At 43.0% G+C, this 19,607-nt stretch overlaps 2 protein-coding genes across 12 annotated transcripts in view; one reads left to right on the forward strand and one right to left on the reverse strand.

Annotated features, from left to right (window-relative positions):
* Window positions 1-5,937, reverse strand: part of PBX3 (PBX homeobox 3) — a 234,997-nt gene extending 229,060 nt beyond the window's left edge. Inside the window, exon 1 of one of the 2 annotated variants that reach the window (XM_081896537.1) lies at window positions 5,717-5,937. The gene's annotated coding sequence lies outside the window, so the exon portion shown is untranslated. Of the gene's footprint in view, window positions 1-5,308; window positions 5,328-5,716 lie in introns of those variants that run through there. The other variant, XM_081896542.1, reaches the window with a different exon arrangement.
* Window positions 5,433-19,607, forward strand: part of MAPKAP1 (MAPK associated protein 1) — a 187,172-nt gene continuing 172,997 nt past the window's right edge. For 3 of the 10 annotated variants that reach the window (XM_081896474.1, XM_081896479.1, XM_081896480.1), the window contains exon 1: window positions 5,436-5,603. The gene's annotated coding sequence lies outside the window, so the exon portion shown is untranslated. Of the gene's footprint in view, window positions 5,604-19,607 lie in introns of all 10 variants that reach the window. The other 7 variants (XR_014164469.1, XM_081896472.1, XM_081896476.1 and 4 more) reach the window with 5 other exon arrangements.

Here is a 19,607-nt window from a genome sequence, read left to right on the forward strand (position 1 = left end):
ACTTTCTCAGTGAAAGTGCTGTCATTATTCTAGTTCCTCTGGCTTGGCTTGATTTTATGGTCAGGCACCAAGGTTTACTGCTGCTTCTTCAGGCTGGCCACAATTGTGTCCCATTCAGCACAAGTCAGCTACACTGCACACACTCAGTTCCAGGCTACAACAGATTTGTTTAGTGCAGAAGTAAAATTCATGTCTTTGGCATGGGAAGCTAAAATATATACAAGTTTTTCAAGTCATGTGATCAGGAAGAATCTGTATAGAGTCTGAGAGAAATGTAAGAACCTGCTACTGTATAAAGAAAAACACCCCTATGGTTATCACCAATGGAAGCTATTACAATCAAGAGAATTAACATGGACAGATGGTGGAACGACCTATAGAGACTTACTGGACCTCTCAGGGAGGGAACCCAGATTGAAACCAATGGAAGAAATAAGAAACAGACTGATTACAGTACCACCAATTGTATATGTTTAAACTAGGTAAGAAAAACGAATTTCTGGACAAAAGCTCACAATTTGAAAGAGATTTATTAGAGAATAATGAAAAACTATTGTCTAAACTCCTATTATTGGAGTGGGAAACAAAGGATGAGCAGGTAAGTCTTCAAAGATCCATAAAATGAAAGCGATAAACAATGTACTGCAGTCACACAATCAATCAATCAATCAATCAATCAGTAGCTGAACTGTAGTTTCACAGTCACAAAAAAAGGAGCCACAAATACAAAAATGCAAAATAAATAGCAAAAACAGACAGACCTCAGTGTGGCACTCAAATCGGAAGCGTAACACTCAAAACGGAGCATGTTTGACTTCCGAAAAAAGTTCACAAACTGGAACACTTCTGGGTTTGCAGTGTTTGGGTTCCAAGTTGTTTGAGTACCAAGGTGTTTGAGAACCAAGGTACCACTGTATTTAAAGAGAAGTGGGAATTTTTTTGTGAGTAGAAAATAATTATTCACAGTTGCAAACGCTGGCAGTATTAAGGTAAATTAAACAGTATAACATATTTAAAAGGGATGTAAAATGGGGGGGGGGGGACTGAAATAGATTAATATACATAGGGTTTCCCCAGACATATCCAGAGTACTGCAGTCGGCAGCAGGGTCTGGGTGGAAATCAGGGAAAAATGGATGCACTCAAAAACATTTCTTTCTGGATTTTCACTGTTTGAAATATGGCAACCCTACGATATACAAGAATATGCAGAAATTATGGGTAAATCAAAAGAACATTGGAAGGGAAAGGAGGGAAGTCACTGAATGTATGGGTATAATGAAAGATATTAATGTGGAAATGTAAAATCTGAAAACTTTAATAAAAAATATTTTTTTAAAAAAGAAATCATAACTAAGACCACCAATCTTGCCAGAGGGATTTCAAACAAGAACTTAAAAGGTCTGGAAGAAGTTTGAACCTGGTGCCAGAAAACACAACAACCAATAGAGGTACAGGCTGTGAGCTTTTCTACGTAAAGTATTCTGGGCCTAGGGAGCCACCACCAAAAGTATCCTCTTGCTTGTGGCTACCCTTAGCATGTTTGGGATTGCAATACTATAATACGACAGTATTGACAAGCTTGCTGAACTCAGTGGCACTTCTGAGTAAAAAAAGGAATAGGATTTCATGGTTGGAAATCATGAAAGCACCATTCAGCAAATGTGAGGTTTGCCATCTGAGCAAATATGCTCACTATTAGAGTGTAATCCAATAACACTGGAGTACGGTAATTTAAACTGAATGTTCATCATAGGCATCAAAGCATCATCTTCCCTGTGAACAGAAGAATGGTATGGATTGCCTTTAGAAAACCAGCAACATTAAAGGGCACTTTGGAGCTAAGCTATGTTGTAGAGCTGCTGTGATATGCACAAATATGGGGGTTCTATAAGGATTCCAGCTTTTTTCTGAAACTGTTCCTGTTCCTTTAAAAGCTACACAGCTAGCAGAAGTAAAATATAGTATTTTGTTGGAGGGAAGTCCTACTGAAGTCTGTGAGGCTTCTTAATGCAGCTCGGATCCCTAGTTTGGAGAAAGTCAGATCTAATTCTTGAGCTTTACAAGAGAAAACATGTTTAGCCTCATACCTTTAAATCCATCCCCCATTGAAACCAATGCTTAACTATGGCTGGATGTTGAGGGTAGGATCTTATGCATAGGTGAAAAGGGTCTATTTGTTACACTTTTTAATTATATTATAAATCCATATTTTAACTATTTTCTTTAAGGTAAATATCTTAATTGTCCCTATTGATTCAAGAAAGCCTAGGTAATATATAGGGCAGCAGTGAGTACTTAAGGTACGTAGTAGTCAAGCCAAGGTAAAGATCAGCACCTTGGAGATTTAATCGAAGGGCTACAACCCAGCAAGCACTGCTGTTGAATCGCTTCCATTAATTAATTTCAGTGGGATTTATACAGGACAGGAACCCTGCATATGCCTTTTAACGAAATCAGTAGAGGGATGCACAGAGGCAGTCTTTGCCAGAGCACATTCATTTTGTAACAGAAGTTGTTTTCATGATGTCAGGATTTAAGGTGTCAGGATTTAAGACATATTAAAACTTATGAGATTCACCCTCAATGTACAAAAGTTGCCAAGCTCCAATCATACCTGACAATCCTTTGGGTTACATTTTTCTTTTCACTGAGTGACTTCAAGACGGATCACATACACATTTTTTTTAAAAACCTGCCTGCCATATAAAATTTATTTTGTGGTGACTATAATGGCATGGCATGCTGTACTGTAAGTATTTATGAAAATATTTTATATGAACATTCTGTTTACCATTATTTATTAATGCCACATTTAAAAATATTACGCTGCAAATTTATTCCAATGTGCATTAGTAAATAAATTATGCTTGTAATTTCTAATGCATTTTTAATTATGAATTTATCCATGTCTGCCTTTATTTATGATTGCAATGTCCCTATTGCAGAGCTGCATATATAATTGGAGACACTCTTAATTAAGCATCCTTGGACATTGCATATGACAAAATGTTCTGAGTGTGTGATTATTTTTGTTTTTGAAAGGGACAACTGGAATCAACAACTATTCTCTTACCTGTTGCCAACTACTAAGGAAACAGGAGACAAGCACTGTTGTCATATGCATCTTAATTCAAAAGTGAAAGCTCTGTTTTCAGTGGGATTTACTCCCTAATGAATCATATTAAGACTATAGCCTTAAAAAAGCATTAAAACTGGCCAAAATCCTAAAGCACATTTACCTGGGACTAAGTCATGTTGAAATCAGTTAGACATGTGTAGGATCTCAGGCAGGAATGTGATAGTTATAATGTGTGGTATATCAATTTATCTCTAGCTAGAGCAGGGGTTGGGAACCTGTCGCCCTCTCTAGATGCTGCTGGTCTACAACTCTCATAATTCCTGACCACTGGTCATGTTGGCTGGGACTTTTGGTAGCCCAGCAGTAACTGCAGGTTCTCCATTTCTGAAATAGGCCTTTATCCAGAAATTTTGTATTTGTGTTTTACAGGAAGTACCGGTACATACTAAGATAGAAGCACACAGAATTACAAGCCGTCTGATATGACTCTGCTTAGTTATTTAAATACTTTTTGAAAGTGTTTGACAATGAATAAACTACCTCATAAAGTGGTAAACTCTCCTTTATTGGAGGTTTCTAAGCAGAGTTGATGGCCTTCTGTCATAGAATCTTTGGTTGTGATTCCTGCATGGCAAGGTTAGACTAGATGATCCCAGGAGTCCCTTTCAACTCTACAATTCTATGATTCTGTAACTATACACTTTATAAACTAGCACCAGGTGCTAGTGAGAGCCAGTGGTTAAGAGTGGTGGACCTATAATCTGGTGATCCGGGTTCATGTCCCCGCTCCTCCACATGCAGCTGCTGGGTGACCTTGGGCTAGTCACATTTCCCTGAAGTCTCTCAACCCCACTCACCTCACAGAGTGTTTGTTGTGGGGGAGGAAGGGAAAGGAGAATGTTAGCCGCTTTGAGACTCCTTCGGGTAGTGATAAAGCAGGATATCAAATCCAAACTCTTTTTCTTCTTCTTCTTATCAATTATTTGACTACTTTTGCACTCGTACGGCGGTACAATGATTGTAGGTTTACTTCTCACTGAAGAAAGGAGCAGCCAGCATGTTCTTTCCCTTTGAACTGCATAAGTAGAAGGGAAAGCATTGCTTGCATTTAAAATAAAGTGGAGACTCAGGAAAGGGAGGGGGGCATCAGTGCAGTGAACTTTAGAGTATTGGACTAAGGCCCTGAAGACCTGACTTCAAACCCTCATTCATTCACAAAGCTCACTGGGTAACTTTGGGCCAGTACAGTGGTACCTCGGTTTAAGAACAGTCCTGCTTACGAACTATTCGGTTCACGAACTCTGCAAAACCGGAAGTAGTGTTCTGGTTTGCGAAGTTTACCTCAGTCTACAAATGGAAACCGAATGGTGGAAGGGCACTGGCGGCGGGAGGCCTTATTAGGGAAAGCGTGCCTCGGTTTAAGAACGGATTCGGTTTAAGAACGGACTTCAGAAAGAGATTAAGTTTGTAAACCGAGGTACCACTGTATCTGTCTTTCAGACTCAACTACTTACCATGGTTGTTTTGAGGATTAAATAGCGAAGAAAACATGCATGCTGTATGGCATTCCATGGAAGAAAAGCTACATATAAAAGAAGTAGTAGAATTAATTCAGCTCTAATATATTCTGAGAAGTAGGGCTCTTGCATCTTTAATAGCTTTGCAGCAAAGCGAACTTTCTCAGGTGGTGTTCTCATACGCGAAGGGAAACATGTTCAGTACCTGTACTTCTGTAGCGCTTAGTATGGCGTGTAGAAAGAATCCAGTGCCATTACACCTTATCACATGAATAAAGCTTAATATTGGAATAAGAACTGCAGGGTTCTAGCCTCTCCAGAAAGCCATGCCCCTCTGACCTTGCTTTAATGTCCCAAGACGCGATTGGCTAGTTGTGGTGACTCGTGTCGTGTAAAGACATGCACTTTGCACATGCTCAAAAGGACTTCTTGTTACTTGTAAGAAAACCGTAAGCCCCGGAAAGCAAGCTTATTATCTGAGACCTGCTCCGATTGCTCGCAGAATAACCCAGGTCCCATTTCCTTCATTACGAGTCAAAGAGCCATACATAGCGTGGCCGGAAAACAGGGAGGGTGGGAAGCTAAAGCAGCAGGAGCGCGCTAGGACCCAGGACCCAGCCCTCCAGAGGCAAGAGTTTTTCGGCGCATACGCAGGACGCGGTCTGTTCTGTGTCTCTGTCTCTTCTGGATTCCTACCCCTCCTTCCTCACCCGATGATGATGAAGAGCATGCGTAGAGAACTCGGCGGGCGGGCGGCCGGCCGGCCTCGCTTTCCCTTAGTTCCTGTCACTTCCGAATGGAGGAGCCACCGCTTCCGGGTTAGGGCGTCTGTTACTGACTCTTGGCGTCAGAGGCGTCTCCTGTGGCCCCGGAAGCGGCTGCTCCGTCTCCTGGCGGAGCCCCCACCCTCCGCGCCCCTCACACCCTCCGCCCTCTTCCTCTGCGGGGGCAGTAGGACGAGGGACTCAGCCCCGAGGGAAGGGAGCGGCGGCGCCCGCCAGGCCCGTAAGTGGGGAGCGGGGTCCCGGGGTCCGGTCTCAGTGCCCCTCACAAGATTCCCCTTTCTCTTCGCAGGGGGACCCAGGAGTCCTGGCTACCGGTCCCGCCCACTCTCCCACCTGTGCGCCGCCCCTTCGGAGGGAACCCAGGTGTCGGCGCTGAGGTGTCGGGTCCAGTGCCTCCTGTTCCTCTCGCCCGCTCTCCCCGCCGGGTTGTCACTGGTCAAGGATGTGGTCCCAGCCTCTGCAACCTCCGTGGCACCAGCCCGGGTCTGCTGCTTTCCGGCAACTTTCTGCTGGGATTTAAAACGACGTGCGGTTTTAAAAAACAGCACAATCTCCCAGAGGCGTACGCCTTAAATCAGGTCAGGCTGTTCGTCCATCGAGCTCAGTGTTGTCTCCTCTGGCTGGCAGCAGCTCTATGGAGGGTCGCTGTCAGTGGTCTTTGCCACCACTCGACTCGTGACAGGAGATGTCGGAGATTGAACCTGCAGCGTTTTGTTAGGCGGTGCACGTAGCTCTGCCTCTGAGCTGTGTTTGTCAATTGGGTATCCTCCAGATGTTGTTGGACTTGGAACCCTCAGTATCCTTGACCATTGGTCATGTTGGCTGGGGATGATGGGAGTTGGAGTTCAGCAGGATCTGGAGGGCACTGTGTTCACCATTGATCTGTAAGCGCCTAAGGGGAGCCCTACTGGATTGCATCCAGTGCCCATCTGGTCAAGCATTCCATTGTGTTTTCACTTAGGCTGCAGTTGTGTACCCGTTTACTTGTGAGTAAGCCCTGTGGAACGCCATGGAGCTTCTGGGTGGGCATGTGTAGGGTTGTGCTGTCACTCCCCCCCCCTTACTTTTTTTGGCTAAACCAATAAATCTTTTGTGGATAATCTCAATTTAGAATATTGAAGATGGGATTTAATCCATACAAGACACTTGTATGGGAACCATTAGCAGGTGGTTCCTCAGTCTCAGTTCAGCTGGAACCGGGGGGGGGGGAGGTGTTGCACCCCATCTGAAGGATCAAGGGTTGTTGCCAAATAAGTTCTACTCAATTGAAATTAATAAATCCTAGTTAACAATGTTCGTTATTTTCACTAGATCTACTGGAGTTGGATCAACTGCTGTTAAGCGGTCTCATGGTATAGAGTCTCATGGTACTTTTTACCTGCTTAGGTAACCCAGTTACACCCCTAATTGGATTTGGAGGACTTGGCATCAGTAATCTGTGCTCTGATATTTTAAAATTATTTATTAGGGTTGTTAAATATCAGGTGGGAATTTGTGTTGTGTTTGCAAGGGTGCTTGAAGAGAAGATATAGCTGTTAGCTGCTTTGTTGTGAAAATTATGTAGTTTAGAATTGGTATTTGCTTTATTATATGCTGTTTATATATTTTAAACTGTAAATTATTATTGCACTTATATCCCAGCTATGCCCTGTTTCCATGGTTGGAGGCTATATGCTACTGAGTAATAGTTATTGGAAACCACATGTGGGGAATGTGCTTCCCGTAGGCATCTGATTGGCCACTATGACGACAAGATACTGGTTTAGATGGGCCTTTGGCCTGATACATCAGGGCTCTTCTTGTGTCCACAAAAACATTGTGCTCAAAGTACATGCAAATAAATTGCTTTGCCATTGACCTATGATCTTTCCTCTCTACATAAGCAGAGGGATGACATTTTGGAAGGGTGTACAGAGACATATTGTACTGTGTATTCCCTGTTCTTAAGGCTCAGGGCACCCTGTGTTGTATCCAACTAAGTTTTACTCAGAGAAGACCCACTGAAATGAATGCACTGAAGTTAGACATGTCCATCAATTTCAGTGGGTCTACTCTGAGCAGGACTAACGTTAGATACAGTTACATGGTCAACTGCAGTGCCTTCTGTTGCCATCTGCTCCTAGAGAGACTATTTGCATAGCAGGAGGAAAAAATGGTGGTTAAACCTGCACTCTACCACTAGCTCCTAATTGACACAGTCCTGCCTCTTCATCTGCACAACACCTTTCTAGAGTTTTATTTCTGTTCACATTCAAGTGTGACAGAATATTGGAGGCTGGCTGCGCACCCCTTACCCACATCAGAAAGTAAGTAGGTAACACGCAATAATAAAATAGCCAGGAGATTATGGCACTGGGTCAAGTCTCCACTGAGTCTTCTGTGTGAGGAGGAGCTCTAATTATCAAATTACCCTGATAAAAAGGCTCAACCTATGAAAATAACTGCCAACTTTTATCAGTAAAAGACTCCGGGAGCTGTCAGGTGGACTTTCAAATCTCCCCTCCCTTTTGAAGCTACTTAAATCAAGTTTAAGCTCCCCCATTGCAAAGCCCTTGAATCTCGCCTTCAATTTGCCCATCCCTGTTTTTAACACATGGCAGTCTCCACTCTCTGTGTTAGGAGCCTGTGATGGGACTTTTTGCTTTGAAGGAGGAAAGAAAGAGGCTCACGGCAACGGCTGGCCCACTGCCCAGTGTTCGGGACCAGACTCTCCTGTTGCATGCTCCTGAAACCACAGGGGCAACTGGCAGCTGTGATAAAAGTTGCAAGGGGCGTTCATGTTAGTACAAGCCCGGTACATGGAAAAGCACTTCTGCAAAGGAATTAAGCACATGTTTTGTGTGTTGGTTGTCACACATATATTTCAATGAATGCTTGCATGGAAAAAGTAGCAAATAAAGCCTTACCAGTATTTGTGATACCAGTGGAAACATACCCACAAGGCCATCACATTTGTTGTATCTACAAATTGGATATGGTTCCGTACATTAGTGTTTTGGGGTGTTCATTTTGTTGTATAAGGTTGCTGACATGTTGGTTTTATGACCAGTGGGAGGTATCAGGTGGTGCTCTTAGTATTTCATTACTGGAAGGCAACATTAACCCCAGCAATTAATTAATTAAAGCCACAGATGTTGACTGATAAAAGTAAAAATCTCTAGAATGGCTTTTTTATTTTGTCAGTTTTGAATAAAAACTGGACTCTAGAATGGCTTTTTTATTTTGTCAGTTTTGAATAAAAACTGAACTCCATTATCTCCAAAATTATGTTAGATTGACATAAGGGGGAAAAATGCAAAGTGTAAACGATAGATAAATATTTGGGGTGGGGTGACAAAAACAAATTCAAAAGCATCCTAATGTGGCCAGCATAGTCAAGACTACCATTTGTCTACTGGTATGCTGTGAGTGTTCTTCAATGTTCCCCACATTTTAGCCTGCTCTCAAGTACTCTGTTGTCTTGCCTTCAGAGAAGGGGACAGTGTCTTCCCATGTTAGTCTAGAATTTTTTTGGAAGTTGTAGGAATCACCCTTGCTTCTTCCAGACATCTTCAAAGTACTTTGTGAGCCAAGTGAAAGACCTTGTGCCTTTCTTTCTCTTCCTGTTGGTCCAGGAAATAGCACTCTCTCAGCCCAACCTACCTCACAGGGTTGTTGTGAGGATATAATGGGAAAGGGGGAGGTGTTGTATTCTGTCTCGAGCCCCTTGGAGGAAAGGTGGAATATTATAAATAAATGCAGCCAAGGCTAGGAGCATGTCCCCACACTCCTAGTTGGAGTCTCTGGGAAACATGGGAGAGTCAGTATGGCATAGCAGTGACAGTGCTGGAGAGCTTTGTGTTCAAATGCCTGCTTGGCCTGGCCTACCTCACACTGTTGCTGTGAAGATAAAATGGAGTAGTAGCCTGTATACATATTCACTGCCACTTTGAGGTTACTGGAGAAAGAGTGGGATGTAAATGCTGCTGCTGCTGCTTCCTCCGCTGAAAAAGGAGCCCTGACAATCTTCCCTTTCACTTTTTAAAGGAAAGCCAAACTAGGAAAATAGGCATATGGCTATGAACTTATAAGTAAATATATAGGCAGAAGCAGCCATAAAGGAGGCTGAAGAAGATGGTGCCTGAAGCAAGTCTCCTGTGAGCCTCAGCAGAGTGAGTAGGAGCTTTTAAAAAATAATACAAGACACACTCCCGGCAAACGAGCTTATATCTCAGCCAGATAAGGACTCCGGGAGTTGCTGGACCGCATTTTAAACATCCTCCCTTCCTTTGAGGCTCTTCGAAAGCCCCTTTGAAATCCCGCTGAAGCCTTCCAAAACAACTTGAGGTTATCTAAAACTGCGGTTAATTACAACACTCCGAGTTTCCTTCAAACAAAGCCTTCAAATATACGGGCAGAATAAAGTAACCCAAATCTAGTCCGGGGATGGTACTCACAAGACAGAGTTATAAAGAACTGGGAATTTCTCTTACACAAGCTGCAGAAACGCCCCGAAGGAAAAAGCAGGCCAAAATCTTATACTATTTCAAACCAAAAGTAGACGATACAAGAAACATGGAGAGCCTGCACGCTCACAAATGGTCTGTCGACCGTACCTGGCGTGGGAAGGATATAGAAGCAATATATATAAGTACGTAGCTGAAGAAATCGTCACAACCCGGGGGAAACTGAATATGATTTTCGGGGTTCAGGGGATAGAGCTTTGACCTCTGCACCCAACCTCAACCCCCCAGCATTGCTTCTCACCTTGCCCTGTAGCTAGTTTTAAGCACAATGTGTTCAATAAGTTTGTGGATGAAAATTTGAATACAGTCATACCTTGGTTCTCAAATGCTTTGTTACTCATATGTTTGGGCTTCCAAACGCCACAAACCCAGAAGTCAGTGTTTTGGTTTGCAGACGTTTTTTGGAAGCCGAACATTCAATGTGGCTTCCAATTAAGTGCAGGAAGCTCCTGCAGCCAGTCAGAAGCTGTGCCTTGGTTTTTGAACATTTTCCGAAGTTGAATGGACTTCCAGAATGGAAATTCGAAAACCAAGGTACGACTGTAATTAGGACAGGTTGCAGGATTCCTTTTTTGTTTGGCACTGAGTTTTGCTCACCTCAGTGTGGTGATACACATGCAAAAACACACACAGTCTTGTCTTGGGAGTAGGGCCAGTGTCACTTGCCTAGCTGTTCATTGTCTTTCACTTGGAGCACAGTTAGTGTGAAATGGTGCTGGAGTCAGAAGCAGCATAGTTTTTTAGAGTGTTACCAGTGCGAGCCGTTTAATGCCTGTCCTTGTTTTCCGACCTAGATTCCACTATTTTCCACTGCAAGTGATTTTCAGAAAAGGTGTCTGGGCTTGGCTTGATTGTTTGCTGAACTCTTCAGCACATTTTTGGGCCAAAATTGCCAAGGAGAAACTGAGAGCACCCTCTCTCTGCTCTTCAGTGGTTTAGTATGGTGATGTCAGACAGCTTTCAAGCCAAGGTTTGTGTGTGTAATTTCCAAGTCAGGTGCTTTAAGTCATTGCTTCTCCTGCCCACAGATGTGCTGTCTAGCTCTTGCTTCAATGCAAGCTTTTCCCTTAGTACTGCTGGGAGCCCTGTGTTGTGTGCCTGGGTGTGTGAGGTCACCCTTCAGCACAGCTGGTCTGATGCTTCAAACTGGAATTAATGATTAAGTGATGATCTCCTCTGAGGGACGTGTGAAGGCTAACCTGTTGCCCCCCAGATGTTGCTAGACTCCACCTCCCATCAGCCCCAGGGGTGATAGAAGTTTTTGTCCAGAAACATCTGGTGAGCCAAAAGTTCCCCACCTATAATTTAAACAAGATAGAACTTGAAATAGCCATTCTTAGCCATTTGATACACCAGCACATGTATCAAAGGTGGTGTGGGGAATCTTTGGCTCTCCAGTTGTTGCTGAACTACAACTTGCATTACCCTAGGGCTGATGGAAGTTGTAGTCCAGCAACAGCTGGAGGGCTAAAACTTCCCCAGTCCTGGATCAATGACTGCAGCTAGGCGTTTAACAAGGCAACAGTTTACCTTTTAGCCTGTGTGCATCACAGACAGCATGTTTTCCTTCCACTACAGTTCTATTTCTGCCAAATACTACATCATTCATCCTGCAGTCTGCTATTTAATGTAAGTCATGTAACTCTTTAGGTGTGTTATGTAACATACATTAAATCAATCTTAAGGCAACGTCAAAATGTTAAAGTAATGAATTGCATATTTCTTATTGACTTTAAAAACTCAATGGTGATAATGTGAACAAATACCAATCATATTCTCTTGACTTACTTCAGTTCCCAACCACAGACAAATATGTGGACTGCATATCCTTTTCTGATTCTATTGGTACTCTCTGTCATCCCTCGCTGCAAATGCTTTTACATTCTGTTCATTCGCACCAAGTTCACGTCTTGGAGCCTCCTTTGCACACAGAAGGTCTCATGACCAATCCCTGGTGTTTCATCTTAAAAGTAACTTGAGTAGCAGGTGTGGGAACGTAAGAAGAGCCAGTTAGATCAGGCCAACAGCCTATCTAGTCCAGCATCCTGTTCTCACAGTGGTCAGCCAGTAATAAATAATAATCACTTATTATTTATATGCTTCCCATCTGACTAGGTTGCCCCAACCACTCTGGGCAGCTTCAAACAAATTAAAGCACAATATGAAATCAAACACTAAAAACTTCCCTGAACAGAGTTGCCTTTAGCTGTCTTCTAAAAGCCAGATAGTTGTTTATTTCCTTGACATCTGACGGGAAGACATTCCACAGGGCGGGCACGGCTCCCGAGAAGGTCCTCTGCCTGGTTCCTTGTAACCTCACTTTTCTCAGTGAGAGAACCACCAGAAGGCCTTCAGAGCTAGATATCAGTGTCTAGGCTGAATGATGTGGCTGAAGACTTCAGATATACAGGGTCAAAGCCGTTTAGGGCTTTCAAGGTCAACACCAACACTTTGAATTGTGCTCAGAAACGTACAGGAAGCCAATGTAGATCCTTTAAGACTGGTGTTACATGGTCCTGGCGGCTGTTCCCAGTCACTAGTCTGGCAGCTGCGTTCTGGATAAGTTTCTTTTCCTAAGAACCTGGGGAGTCACTGCCAGTTAGAGCAGACTGTATTGGGCATAACAACTGTAAGGCAGCTTCATATATTCAAATCCCTTGAAGCTCACTACATGATCCTTGACTGTCAATCTTGTGATGGCGTTTTTTGAACAAGTTGGCACATTTTGAATTTTGGAAGGGTGCTGAGGATGCCAGTCACAAAATGGCTGCCATAGGTAGCATGGCATAACATGAAGTAAAAGAGACAACCACCCCTGACAACTTTATGTTTACTAAGGAAAGTCAGCTATTTTCTGCTGGTTTTGATTATGGAAATCATGCATTAGTGTGATACTGATTTCTCTCTCTCTCTCTCTCTCTCTCTCTCTCTCTCTCTCTCTCTCTCTCTCTCACACACACACACACACACACACACAGTGTTACTATCTAAGAGCAACAGAGAGCAATCTGTAGCACTAATAAGAATGTACAAGGTGGCCATATCACACTCTCATTATACAGTAATCACTTAGACGATACAGTACGTGCACATTTTGCCACATAACTTCCTTTCTGGGAGAAATAGAGGCTGACCTCTTTTTAAAAATGAAAGCTTAAGACTCTGAAAAACCCAGGAAAGCCTTTACAGGCACTAGGTTGGCAAACCCTGGTCTAATGAGTATGAATAGGAAGGTTACCAGCCAGGATATACGGTAAATATCAAAATAAGTATTGTATGGGATTGTAAATGTGAGCCTTTGGGATGTACTAGCTAGACTTGAATGGGGAGACCTGGGCTTCTATCCAGCTCAGCCATGAGGCTTTCAGCCTAGCCTACCTTGCAGGTTATTTGTGAGGTCATACTGTGGGGGATCCTACAAACACCACCATGCACTCTTCAAAAAGCAGGTCAGGATACTAATGTGATGGTAGTGATGGTGATATCCCAATGCCTTATCCGGTCCTGCCACTATGCACAATTTCATCCTGTTCTTGGTGGTTTAAACATAATTAAGCAAGCTGCCTCCTACACATTTAAATCAGACAAGATTCTCTCTCTCTCTCTTTGCAAACTGTTCCCATCCTGTACTGTTCAGTGCAATATCAGAATGAAAAATGACACTGCTTTGTCATCTGTTCCAATTGATATTGCACTCTTCACAGTGACAGCTGAAAAGGCCCACAGGTGCCATATAAAGAGGTGACCATGTTGTCATATTTCATTTAGGCGTCCCTCTGCAAAGCCATAATTACCTAATTAGGTTGTTAATTAGGAGATTAGCATTTCGCTATATTGATAGAATGCTCTTTGCAGGCGGGAGTCGAGAAACGGATTTGTCTGGCCTAATTTATAAGTGCTGCAATTTTCTCCCTCCCCCACCCCCCCAAGCCAAATACTTATTTATTTGCTTAAAATATTGATGGGAGGATAACTCTGTTGATCTAAGGAGTTCCTTTATTGACAAGCAAAGCTCCCACAAGATGGGGACAAGCAATAGAGGTAGGTGTGTGTATATATGTATGGGGGGTGGGGAATATAATACCTGAGGTTGTGTGGTATTCCTTGATCCTCAAACTCAGTAAATAAAGCATTGCAGTTTGACTGACTAGTTTGCTGTACACCTATGACAGCAAAAGTAGATTTTGGGCAGTCAACAAACCACAGCTGTTCAAATAGATTTATGGGACCCTGAACTCGCAAAAGATTCTTTGGGAGTTACAACACTGAGCTGATTCAAAGAGTTAGTAAAAGTGATTAAGATGGGACCTGCTCACTTCCCCATCCCAAGCAAATGTATTCAGTTGTAACTGTTTAGCCAATTGATTAAAAATCAAAGTTGGTTGACTCTAATATCTTCAGTGGTAGATTGCAATTCTGTTTTTGAAAGACATCTATGCACAGGCATTTTTTCCTGCTTTACAATTTCTAAGGCTGTTTTCAAAAGTTTTCTTTTAAAACAAATGTATTAAATTGGTGACTTCCTTCCTCACCCCCCTCACCTACCTACCTACCTACCTACCTTTCTCTGTCTCTCAGATATGTAGGAGTTGGGACATAGTGAGGGGGCATAGCTCAGTTTTGAATGGAGAAAGTCCCAGGTTCAAGTCATAGCATCTTCAGTTAAAAAGCATCTTAGGGGAAAGGGTTGAGAAAGACCCTCCTTTCCCTGAAACCTCTGAGAGTCACTGCTCTGGTAGACAAAACTGGACGACTATCTGAACCGGTGGTCTGACTTCGGATAAGGCTCAAGCTCAACAGTTCTTTTAAGTAGGTAGTCTGTAACTAGTTCCTATAATTGCATAATTTGTCTCATCCCTTGCTCTGATGTGTTTACATTTCTCCCTCTTGTTCACCTCTCTCAAGTATGGAGGATTCTTGTCTAGTACAAATATTTTTGTTGTTATTTACAGTGGTACCTTGGGTTACGTACGCTTCAGGTTACCGACTCCGCTAACCCCAAAATATTACCTCGGGTTAAGAACTTTGCTTCAGGATGAGAACAGAAATCGTGCTCCAGCAGTGCAGCAGCAGCGGGAGGCTCCATTAGCTAAAGTGGTGCTTCAGGTTAAGAACAGTTTCAGATTAAGAACAGACCTCCAGAACGAATTAAGTACCTAACCTCCTTTCCTCTAAGGAGCCCAAGGTGGCATACGTGATAATATTTCTCCCAATTTGATCCTCACAACAACCCTGTGAGGTGGGTTATGCTGACTGGCCGTAGGTCACCTAGTGAGTGTCCTGGCTAAGCAGGGATTTCAACCCAGGTCTCTCAGGTTCTAATCTGATACTCAAGCCACTATACCACCACTATGCCATCATTCATTGTTTAGAAACATAAGGCATTTCCATGTGGCTTACAACATTTGGAAACATAGACAAAATCAGAAAAAAATAGCAATGCATTTCAATCAAAGCCACCCAATAGCCCATAAAAAACCTAAGAAAACAGCAGCAAAACACACCACCAATAGTCTTCATAGCTATTAGTCATGACAGCGACATACTCCTTCCAGCATCTGACACAGTCTACCACTGAATATCAGCTTTTGGGGAGTGGGCGATTCTTGACAGGGAGATATTCCTCTATTACCACCAATGTTATAATAGCCAGCGCTACATTTTCAGCTTTATATATGTACTAATTGATAGCCAGGCATTCATTTGTTTTGTTTATGAAGGAATTTTTGCCCCAACTCTCACTGATCCTGAAGGCAAGCCAAATGACAAGTATAAAAGACAGGCTGTGTTGGGAGACAGCTTGTATTTGGCTGCTGAACTGAGCTAGTTTCTGTGTAGTTCTTAAAACAACTCAGTCAATTTTATTCTCCCCACATTTCAGGTGGGGGAGGGCAGGCACTGAGGCCTCTAGAAAGAGTGACTTGCTGAAGGCCTCTCGGTGAGGTGAAATTTGCACACAGCGCTGCTTTGCTCTTAACCACTGACTGCATTCACACATGACACTAAAGCCATGATTTGAGCCATCTCACAAATGTGCAGACGAGGTTTGTTTGCTTTCCAGCCTCACTTGCCTCATGCTGTTATTGTACTTTCATGAGCACCAGTGATGGGTGCTGTTGGTTTTAGACACAGCACTAAGCTATAGCTTAAAGCTTGTCATGATTCACAAGCCAATAATAAACCATAGTTCCACATCGTGGTTTGCTGGTAGAAACAAAGCTTCATTAGTCTGCTGGGCTGGGCTTGACTGTTCAGACAAACCATAGTTAAGCTAAACAAACCATTGCTTAGCATTATCACACTACTGTTGCTCTTCCACTACCACTCTGTTTTGTATTCATTCTTGGTCATGTGATTAACACTGAAGGCACTGAGGAGGTGTTCTGCATCCAGAATTGGTACCCTCTAACTTACATAAACTTGTTTTGTTCTCCTTGCCTGCTGTATTTTTGAGATTGTAAGAATTGTGTTGTGCTCACGTGACACTTCTTTCGAAACCGATGCATGTATAAAGAAAAGTGCATATCCCTCCCCACAAAAAAATATAATGTGGAGCCATTCTTTACTAATGGCCCAGCAGATTCAGCTGGATCCAGATTTACTTTCTTTGAACACATGGGACCAGAGGCTACAATTTGAAGAGAAATAAAGGGAGGAAAGGAATTATTTTTCAGATTCCAATTTCCTGTTTGTAGTCAACCAGCTTTTGATTGTGTCCACCTGCAACGCTCGTATAATGTCACAAAGCTTCTGTCTTTGTGATGATGCAGTCATTGATAACTTCCATTCCCCAATAACAAATTGCTGGTGCAACGTAGGTTCAGGCAGGGCTGCTATTATTATTATTATTATTATTATTATTATTATTATTATTATTAGTGCTATGGATCACTTCCCCTCCCAGTGCTTAAATATCAAAGCTTTTGTCTGATGAAAAGTTCCAAAATAAAAATAAAAGGGCTGCCTTACTGGGTCAGAGCAAACTAACCTGGCTTTGTATCAGACGACATAGCCAAGGCACCACAAGGCAGGGCATGATTTAGTTACATAGTAATTTGCAGATTTATAAACCACTTCATAACCAAATATTATCAATGCAGTAAAAAGATAAAATACAAAAAAACCCATAGGCTCATTTAACTAAAGACAACAAAACCATAAATGCAGTTGAACAGTTATTATTTGTACTGGTCCCGGGATTGGGGGGGGGGTTTACCTTGCGGCATGGTCTAAGTCCGGTCCTAGGTCGAGGGTAAGGAGGCTGCCAGTCAGGGGCGAAGCAAGGTCCAAAGCGAGGAGTCGGGCGTGGTCAGGAACTCTGGGAGTGACAGGGCTGGGAGAGGAGCACCTGCAGGCAATGGGTCCTCAATCACCTCCAGAGCCAGAGTGGATGCATCTGGTGTCTGCTCCTGAGGATCCCGCACAGGTGAGGGCCCTTCAGATTCAAGGCCCTACCCCAGCTCAGCCGGCCCTGGAGGCGGGGACTCCTGTGCAGGCTGGGATTCCTCAGGTTCAGCCTCTGAATCAGATTCCCAGGCCATCACATTATTCCATAAAATGACTGGGTCACACTTCAGGGAAAGCTTTCTTAAGCAAACAGAGAAAATGTGCTCAGTAGACTCCTAAATATCAAGACACTAGGCCCTTGTCTATTTTTAGTTCATAACTAATTCTAGAAGGCCACAGCTGCAACACTAAAAGCCCTCTCTCTGTTATTACTATTAACTATATTTGTTAGTCAGTTTTCTTCCAAAGTAACCCAAAAACGACTTACACTAAAACCAATAAAAACCACAATAAAAGTATGAAATCACAGCAATACAGAAAAAAGGCTAAAAACCACAACTAAATAAAATTCTCACTAAAAAAGATCTCAGTGCCACCCTTCAAATTAAGAGCCAAAATTCTGAGAAAAGAGAAAATATTTGCTTGTTGCCTAAAGCTGAATGAAGATGGTACCAGGTGTGCCTCCCTGGGGAGAGCATTCTACATGCAGGGGGTGGGGTGAGTGCCACCCTCTGGACATCCCATAGAGGGGTAACACGAAGAAGTGCTCTAGGTCATGATTGCAGGGTCCTTGTCAATTTGTATGGGGTCCCAGAGTCTTGAACCACTTAAGACTTTATAGGTCAAAACCAGCATTTTGAACTGAGCTTGGAAACTAAAACCACTTTGGGGGCATGTGGTTCTAACAATGCCCCACCTGAGGAGCACAACTGTTGGGCAGGGATAATGAGGGGAGGCAGTCTCATAGGTTGATGGACATCTTCTGTTTGTTTTGTCCTAAACATCTGGCTGCATATCCATCTGACTATCAAAGCTGAATAGTTTTGTTTTTGTCCCCTTGACTCCCTTGCAGCTGAATAAAAGCAAAGCTATTTGTGAGAAACCTCGCAAGAAAGCCCAGAGCAGTTAAGCATCCTGAAGTCGGGGTTCAGCATGGAAAGATTAAGATAAATAAATAAATAAGCCGCTGCATCTGCCGTTAACATGTTGTTAACTCCCTCGACAGACATTAAATCATTTTCAAGTACAATAATAGTGTGGGAGGTAAATTAACTAACCATTAACAATCTTATAAATACACAATTAACATACCAGCATTTATATGACATATTGATGGGGCAGCAGTAATTTTTGATGGGGAGTTTGGCGGTTTGTTTTATTTTATTTTCCCCATTCCTGGCCTTTGAGGTGCTTTAGGCTTTATTGAAGTTCTCAGTGCCAGCAAAAGCTGAGCAGGTAGCACCTTCTCCCCCACCCCCACCCCCCTGCAAATAAATCTCTTATCTCAAAATGGCAACACAGGGAGGGCTGCCTGCCTGTGCTGATTGGACATAGCTTCTCCATTCTCAGGCCACATTGATGTGAATGGTTAACTTAAGTGTCCTGGATTCTTTATTATTAAGGCTGGTGATTTGGAAGGGAGTTGGCGAAGATATGAAGCTGCCTCTCTGCCTTTCACTAAGTCACAGTATGTGACACCATTGTTAAAGCATCTGCACTTGCTGCCCGTCTACTATCATCGCTATGGTGGAAACCTGGTGGAGGAGGTCTAACTAATGCAGTCCATGCATTCGTAACCTCGAGGCTGGATTACTGTAATGCACCCTATGTGAGACTGCTGTTGGAATGGCTCCAGAAGATCCAGCTGGTGCAAAATGCGGTGGCCAGATTGCTTGTGGCTAATGTGTCGCCATTGTTTGTCATATAATCAAAGAATTGTAGAGTTGGAAGGTATCCCAAGAGTCATCTAGCTCAACTCCCTGCAATGCAAGAAACTCAACTAAAGCTTCCATGACAGTTGGCCATGCAGTGTCTGCTTAAAAACCTCCAAGGAAGGAGAATCCACCACCTTCTAAGGTAGTCTGTCAAACAGTTCTTACTTTCAGAAAGTTCTTCCCATCAGTTCCAGCATCCTTTTCTCACAGTGGCCAACCAGATGTCCCAATGGGGAGCCCAAAAGCAGGACCTTAGTGCAAAAGTACTCTCCCCACTTGTCATTAGTCATCACTTGAACATAGTCATTGTGGCTATGTACAGTCATTGTCCACAGTAGTTAGATGGAATGTGCATGTTCAAAGGGAACATACTTATGAATGCCAAACAGCCAATGAGACATTTGCCTTCATTCCACACTTGGAAAGCTCTGCAGAAGCATCTGGCTGGTCAGTACTGGCAACTTAATGCTAGAGTAGGTAATTCTTCATTCTGATACT

The sequence above is a fragment of the Podarcis melisellensis genome (assembly GCF_964234715.1).
Source record: "Podarcis melisellensis genome assembly, chromosome: Z".
NCBI lineage: Eukaryota > Metazoa > Chordata > Lepidosauria > Squamata > Lacertidae > Podarcis > Podarcis melisellensis.